This window comes from Mastomys coucha, unplaced genomic scaffold (assembly GCF_008632895.1).
Source record: "Mastomys coucha isolate ucsf_1 unplaced genomic scaffold, UCSF_Mcou_1 pScaffold15, whole genome shotgun sequence".
NCBI lineage: Eukaryota > Metazoa > Chordata > Mammalia > Rodentia > Muridae > Mastomys > Mastomys coucha.
The window spans coordinates 73,054,533-73,063,216 of NW_022196897.1; the positions used below are offsets into that span (position 1 = coordinate 73,054,533).

Below are 8,684 nucleotides of genomic sequence, written 5' to 3' on the forward strand. Positions count from 1 at the left end.
GTGTAAATAAAGAAAACATATACAAAATAGAAATAAAAATGCATGTGGCTTTCTGAACCTCATATTGTTCCCTTATTTTTTTTAACATTAGATCCAGTAGTAAAATTAATCTTAATCTAGCTAGCTTCACTAAACCCTTTATTTTTCCAAATATTTTCTAAGGGTGGTAGTCATTGTTGATGATTTACAATTCTTTATTCTTCTCTAGGGTGGTGGAAGAATCATTACTCTGATCCAGCAACAAAGCCTAAAAAATTCAAGCATTAGTACTATGAATGCCAGAAATACTATGCAATGAGAGACTTGAAGTCCCCTTATAGTTTTCAGATAATTCTTAGATTAAGAGAGATGTGAGAGCAACAAACAGAGCAGAGAAAGAACAGAACAGAGTAGAACGCCATAGCAACATAAAGTCCTCAGGGTACATGTCCTGGCATTGTGTCACACAGAGTCCTACCCATGTGGCTGAGGTAACCCATGGGCTTCATTCCATTAGTTCTAAAGGCATTTATCATTCCTCCTGCATGCTCCTCAGCACTCCTATTGAAATCCCCCCTGTTTCCTGGCTTCCTATCTGTAAGAAGTCTGCTAAGTCAAGTAGGTTTCTTTTTTTATTATTAGATATTTTCTTTATTTACATGTTATATGATTTCTCCTTTCCCAATTTCACCTCCAAAAAACAGACAAACAAAATCAACAACAAACCTCTGTTGCCTCCCCCCCCATGCTTGCCACCCCACCCTCTCCCACTTATTGGCCCTGGCATTCCCCTACACTGGGGCACAGAATCTTCACAGGTCCAAGACCCAATGGAGGAGTTAGAGACAGGATCAAAGGAGCTGAAGGATTTCCAGCCCCTTAGGATGAACAACAATATGAATTAACTAGTACCCTCAGAGCTCCCAGGGACTCAACCATCAAGTAGGTTTCTTAAGCACTTCTGGGTCCCTGAAAACTTGTTCCTTCTGAACTTCAGCTTCCTCCTATAACTCTTAATTCTATTCTCTTCCCTCCTGAGCCTTACTATGTTACCACAAACACCTTCACCTCAGAACATCTGAATGTCCAAACTTTTCATGCTCAGTTTTCAAATTCTTTCATATGTAAACACCCTTTACTACTGTACAAACAACTACAAATATCTTTTATATCTAAATTTGCTCTTTTCCTCTATTTCTTCCCATCTTCACCTCTCTGGGACATTTCACATTAAAGATAACCCCTACTTTAACCACCACTACATTCATACATTTATATCAAGCTGTTAAATGCCAATCTAATTACATGGCCTTCTCATTAATATCATATTCACTATGCCCTAATTCCCATACCTATTTCCTCTATGATCACAGAAAGATTTTTGTCAAAACTAGTTGTATTGACTAGGGTTAAATAATATTTTCTGTGCTTTTATCTTTGGATGTAAGCAATAAAGGATGATACTATTTCTAAAAAACCTTACTGAACTATTACCTGAGTAAAGTCCAGACCATGGACAGTATAAAGTAGTAGAAAGAGGTTTATGCAGGGATGGGAAAATTTACCATATGATGAACTTTAGACAAGCATACTTTAATTTTGTTGTTCTTGAGTTTCAATATAATCCTCACAAATATTGATTTTCTTTTCTTGAGGTACTGAAGAATTAGATTTATTTTCTTCATAATAGTAAAACAACATCAACAACATCAAAAATAAAAGCACATTCATTCCTTAGAAGATTCAGAACAAGAGAAACATCATCTGTATTGATGACATTTAAATATATATATAACCAAGCTAGTCATATATAAACATGAAACTGATAGAATTGTAAACCTCAGAACTTAGAATTTTTCCAATAGAGAGGGAAAATAATTTGTTATTAAAAAAATGACCACATGAATACATACCATATATGTACAAATGTTTGAACATACACATACATACATAGAATTCAGTGTTCAAACTAGGGACATAATGTTTGAATGTTGCTGAGTTTACAGACACAGTCTTTAAAATGTCATTAGGTATAGCGAAGTCTTCTGATGGCTGTTAAGCTAATATACTTATTATTGGTTTTTCATTATTATTAGATATTTTCTTTATTTACATTTCAAATGATATCCCCTTTCCTGGTTTCCCCTCCGAAAAAAACCCTGTTCCCTCCCCCCTAGTCCTGCTCACCAACCCACCCTCTCCCAATTCCTGGCCCTGGCATTCCCCTACACTTGGGTGTAGAACCTTCATAGGACCAAGGTCCTCTTCTCCCATTATTGACTGACTAGGCCATCTTCTGCTACATATGGAGCTGGAGCTATGAGTCTTTGGTTGGTGGTTTAGTCCCTGGGAGCTCTGAGTGTGCTAGTTAGTTAATATTGTTCTTCCTCATATGGGGCTGCAAACCCCTTCAACTCCTTGGGTCCTTTCTCTACTCCTTCATTGGGGACCCTTTGTTTAATACAACATAGAGCTGTGAGTTTCTACTTCTGTATTAGTTGGGCACTGGCAGAGCCTCCCAGAATACACCTATATCAGGCTTCTGTCAGTAAGCACTTGCTGGCATCCACAATAGTGTCTGAGATTTGTGAATGTATATGAAAATGATTCCCAGGTGGGGCAGTCTCCAGATTGTCCTTCCTTATGTCTCTGCTCCATACTTCATCTCTGCAACTCCTTGCATGGGTATTTTGTTCCCCCTTCTAAGAAGGATCAAAGCATCCACACTTTGGTCTTCCTTCTTCTTGAGTTTCTTGTGGTTTGAGGATTAAATCTTGGCTATTCTGAGCTTGTGGCCTAATATCCACTTATGAGTGAGTGAATACCGTGTGTTCTTTTGTGATTGGGTTACCTCACTCAGGATGATATTCTCCAGATCCATCCATTTCCCTTAGAATTTCATAAATTCATTTTTTAATAGCTCAGTAGTACTCCATTGTGTAAATGTACCACATTTTCTGTATCCATTCCACTGTTGAGGGGCATCTGGGTTGTTTCCATCTTCTGGCTATTATAAATAAGGCTGCTCTGAACATAGTAGATAGAGCATTACATGTTGGAGCAACTTTGGGGTATATTCCCAAGAGTGGTATAGCTGGGTCTTCAGGTAGTACTATGTCCAATTTCAGGAGGAACCACCAAACTGATTTGCAGAGTGGTTGTACCAACTTGTAACCCCACCAGCAATGAAGGAGTGTTCCTCTTTCTCCATAACCTCTTCAGCTTCTGCTGTCACCTGAGTTTTTTATCCTAGCCATTTTGACTGTTGTGAGGTGAAATCTCAGGGTTGTTTTGATTTCCCTGATGATTAAGGATGTCGAACATTTTTCTAGTTGCTTCTCAGCCATTCAGTATTTCTCAGTTGAGAATTCTTCGTTTAGCTCTGTATCTCATTTTTAATGAGATTATTTGGTTCTCTGGTAACTAACTTCTTGAGTTCTTTGTATATATTGGATATTAACCCTCTATCAGATGTAGGATTGGTAAAGATCTTTTCTTATAAAGACAAATTATAAAAAAAACTCATATAATGGCAAATTACAAGAGAGGTAATAAGAAAATATAAACATGTACAATACAAGCAGAAAAACCTAAGAGCAATTTATCACTTCACAATTTTTGGCTTTATATTTCTAACATCTAGACAAAGAAAAAATAAGGTTTTGCACAAACTAGGTCTTGTTTATTGTATTGCTGTGATAGTCCTAACAAGCTACTACAATCATTGCAGCATATTAGTAAAGGACTGTGTCTAAAATATCTGGGAGCACAGATTTTATAAGTAACCAAGAGATGGCACATCTTTAGACATGTAAATATTATGTACAAGTTCAAGTGTAATCAGTATTTATTTAAAAAGAGAACATATAAGAACTGTGTGATTCAAATAATGATAATTTAAAATAAAAATTAATAGAATTTAATGTTCTTCAAAATTCAAACATTGAAGTGGTAGTAGGTGGCTCAGTGTGTGAAATGCTCACCATGCATGTGTGGGGATTTGAGTTTGAATCCCAAGAGCACATACAAATCACAGGTGACAAGGTAATTCTATGCTGAGATGAAAGGAAGACACAGGACATTGTACATCTGCTAACCTAGTACAAGAATCCACAATGATTTTTTTTTTGTTTGAAAGAATTAAATAGTGGTAAAAATACAATATAAACATACAAAAACATCTTTTTATGAACTTATGGTATAAGAATCCCAGAAAGAACATTTAATTTTTTAATTCAATGTTTAATATGAAATTTTTTCTCAAAAATCTTTTCATTGCCTCTTTTACATCTTTGTTCCTCAGACTGTAAATGATGGGGTTGAGCATTGGAATCCCAATGGTGTAAAATATAGACACTATCATGTCATGCTCCAGGGAATAGTTGGAACTAGGTCTTACATACATGAAGAGGCTTGTGCCGTAACAAATAGACACAGCAGTGAAGTGAGAACCACATGTAGAGAAGACTTTTCTTCTCCCTGCAGCTGAATTCATCTTCAGAATTGACAACAAGATAAAAGCATAGGAAAACAAAATGATCAGGATGGTGACTAGCTCTATGAAGCTCACAAAGAAGAAGAGCAAGAACTCATTTATATAAGTTGCAGAGCAGGAAATAGCAAGTAGAGGAGGTATATCACAGAATATGTGCTTGACTTCATTGGACAGACAGAAAGACAGGCTGAAAGTGGCCACTGTGTGGATAATAGCATGCAGAATTCCACCAGCATAAGAAGCAATGATAAGTGGCACATAAACTTTAGGAGACATGCTCACTGCATACAGAAGTGGGTCGTGAATGGCTACATATCGATCATATGCCATTGCTGCCAAAAGAAAGCATTCTGTGGTTCCAAATGTAACAGCAAGAAACATCTGTGATGCACAACCAGGAAGTGAAATAATTTTGCTTTTAGACATAAAACCTACTAACATATTTGGGGTGATATCTGAAGAATAGCAAGCATCTACAAAAGACAATGCACTGAGGAAACAGTACATAGGGTTGTGGAGTTGGGGATCTCCAATGACTAAAATAAAAGTCCTACATTTCCTATTAGAGTGAAAAGGTAAATTGCTAAGAAGAGTAAAGATAGAATGATCTGAAGTTCATTATTGTCTGTGAGTCCCTTGAGGACAAATGAAGTAGCTTCTGTGATGTTCTTCATGTTGGAATCTCATGCATCAATGTTGAAGAAACTCAGTCTATGGTCCATAGTACTATGACAACAACAGATAATATGTAATTCAATGAACATATAGTAATCCATTTACACCAATCAGTGGTATAGGAGAAAATGGTTGTACCATATATGTACATAGTGTAGTCATATATGCCACTTAAATACAATGAAATAGCAATACTGCTGTTTAATATTGTGGATAAGGATACAGTTCTTAAAATGTCCTGTTGGTTAATGCAATTAACACCAAAATTCTTCACAGACTGTCATAAAACACTACTAAATTAAATGGGAAGTGGAAGGAATCTGTTTGAATAACACAAAATGATCTGCAAGAAAATAATTGTAAAGCTATATCAATACCTGATCTCAAAATACAGCCCCAAACCTTTAGATCGAAGACAGTGTATTCCACTACAAAAATCCATATGCAAACTGTAGAATGGAAAACAACATAGAAATAACACAAATAAATATAACATAGAAACTTTTGACAAAGATTTCAAAACAAACATTAGAAACAATCTTCTTCAATGGATGGTAAAAAATAAGTGTTGATTATGGGTAGAAGAATGAAATTAGGTACCAATCAATCTCTTACTAATTCAAAATTAATTATTAATGTGTCAGATATCATAATTTTAGGAATGACAGTAAGAAATACTTGAAGAAAATACAGAAGAAACCCCTCAAGATACAGGTAAGAACATTCTGAAGCAACTATCATAACATGGCATATAATTCTTTAATCTTACCATAAGAATTGCAAGAGATTAAATAGCTTTGTTCAACCATGGAAATAGTCATCAGAATGAAACAGTATTTCCTCCAATATTTGTCACACAAGATATTTTAATATCTAAAAGTTATACAGAATTACCATAAGGAAATTCCAATTAATCAACCCTTCCATAAAAGTGGGCCAAAGAAGTGAATAAATAATTCTCAAATAGAAAAAAAGAAAGAAATGTAGAAAGAGGAATGATCAACAAGTAGTTGAAAATATGCAACATTCTTAGGAAAAATGCAAACTGAAAGTGCTTTGAGATTCATTCTTAACACAATCAAATGACTATCCATGAGAAAACAAATGGTAGCAAGTACTGGAAAAAGAAGACTACTACAGTGGTCTAGTGGGTATGAGAAGACATGGAACCACAATGGAAATTTATATAATGTTTCAGAAAATAATTAAATGTGTATGGTCATCTGATCAAAGTTCTTCCACTCCTTATCATGTATCTCAAGGTTTACAGTTTCTACCACAGAGGTAATTGTACATTTATGTTTTCTACTATACTATTCACAAAGGCTAAGAAATAGAACCAGCCTTGATGTCCATCAGCATTTGAAGGGATATAAGACATATGATACAAAAACAGAGTAAAAATTTGTGGCCCAGGCTGGACTCAAACTCATGATCCTTCTGCCTCTCCCTCCTTCAACATATCCTACCATCGTGTACCACAATGATTTCATAAAATTCACAGACAAATGGATGGAAATTGAAAATATCATACTGAGTGAGGTAACCCAGTTACAAAATAACACTCATGGTATGTACTTGCTGCTAAGTGGATGTTAGCCAAATAAAACTCTGAATAACCATGATACAACTCACAGACCATATGAAAGCCAAGAAGAAAGAAGATCACACCAAAGTGTGGATGCTACAATACTACTTAGAACATGGAAGAAAATAATCTCTGCAAGGTAGAGGGAGAGAGGGATCTGGCAGGGAGACAGGAAGGAAAAGGAAAAAGAGAGCCAGTTCAGACATGAGAGAGATGAGGAGAAGTATAGAAGGTTAGGAATTTGAAAGTATGTGTGTACAGTGGGGAAGGGGGAACTGGAGGTAGCCACTAGAAAAGTACCTGATATCAGGGACCCAAGAGGTTCCAGGACCCAACAAGGAGAACTTTAGCTGAAATACCCAACAAATGGGAGAAAGAACCTATAGAGACCATATATAGTTGATAGACACCACCCCCAGTTGATGGATGGGGTCAAACATTTACCTCAAAAGTATTAATCTAGAATTCCTCCTGTCAAAAGTAAATTCAGGGAAAAAGAGTGGAGGAGGGACTGAAGGAAATACACTCCAGAGACTGCCCCACCTAGGGATCTATCCCATCTGCTGACACCAAACCCAGATACTATTGCTGATCCCAAGAAGTGTTTAATAACAGGAGCCTGTTATAGCTGTCCTCCTGAGAGGCTCTGCCAGAGCTGGACCAATACAAATGTGGATGTACACAACTAAACATTGGACTGAGCCTGGGGACCCCAATGGGGAAGTTAGGGCAAGGACTTTAAGAACTGAAGGTGTTTACAACCTCATAGAAGAACAACACTATCAACCAACCAGACTCCTGGGGTTCCCAAGGACAAAACCACCAGCCAAAGAGTACACAGGGGGTACTCATGGCTCTAGCTGGGTATGTAGCAGAAGATTTCCTTGTCTGACATCACTGGCAGGGGAGCCACATGGTCTTGTGGAGTCTTGATGACACAGGAAAGGGGAATGCTAAGCCACTGGGTAGGGCTGGCTTGGGTGGCCAGTGGGAGAGCACTCTCATAGAGGCAGGGGGGAGGGATGAAGGGATGAGGGGCTTGTAGAGGGAAAAATAGGAAGGGAATACCATTTGAAATATACATAATAAAACAACCAATAAAAATGAAAAAAAAAAGTATATTGAGGAGGTCCAGAAAAAAAGAATAAAATTGTACTATCCACAACTAAAAGTGAAACCAATCATGTGAAAGAAATGGATAAAGCTGGGGATGATTTGTTAATCAAAATGAACTAGATTTTGGAAAATGAACACTCATATTTGTGATTATGTACAGAACTTGAATATAAACTGTGTGTGTGTGTGTGTGTGTGTGTGAGTGTGTGTGTGTATATGTGTATGTGTGTGTGTGTATGTATGTGTGTTTGTGGTTGTCATCCTAGAAAAAATACAAGTTCCCTTAAAGATATACAGGAGAACACAGGTAAATAGGTACAAGCCCTTAAAGAAGAATCAAAAAATCCCTTAAAGAATTACAGGAAAGCACAACCAAACAAGTAAAGGAATTGAACAAAACCATCCAGGACCTAAAAATGGAAGTAGATACAGTTAAGAAATCAAAAAGAGAGACAAATCTGGAGATAGATATCCCAGGAAAGAAATGAGGAAATATAGATGCAAGCATCACAAATAGAATAAAAGATATAGAAGAGAGAATCTCAGGGGCAGAATATACCTTAGAAAACATTGACACAACAGTCAAAGAAAACACAAAATGCAAAATGTTCCTAACTCAAAACATCCAGGAAATCCAGGACACAATGAGAAGACCAAATCTATGGATAATAGGTATAGAAGAGAGTGAAGACTTCCAACTTAAAAGGCCAGTAAAAATCTTCAACAAAATTATAAAACAAAACAAAACAAAACAAAACAAAACTGCCCTAACCTAAAAAAAGAGATGCCCATGAACACACAAGAAGCCTATAGAACTTATTCCTCCTGCCA

The 8,684-nt window shown here is 36.6% G+C and overlaps 1 pseudogene; it reads right to left on the reverse strand.

Moving 5' to 3' along the window:
• Positions 1-4,201: 4,201 nt before the first annotated feature.
• On the reverse strand, positions 4,202-5,148 carry LOC116092106 (annotated as a pseudogene).
• Between the last annotated feature and the right edge of the window lie 3,536 nt (positions 5,149-8,684).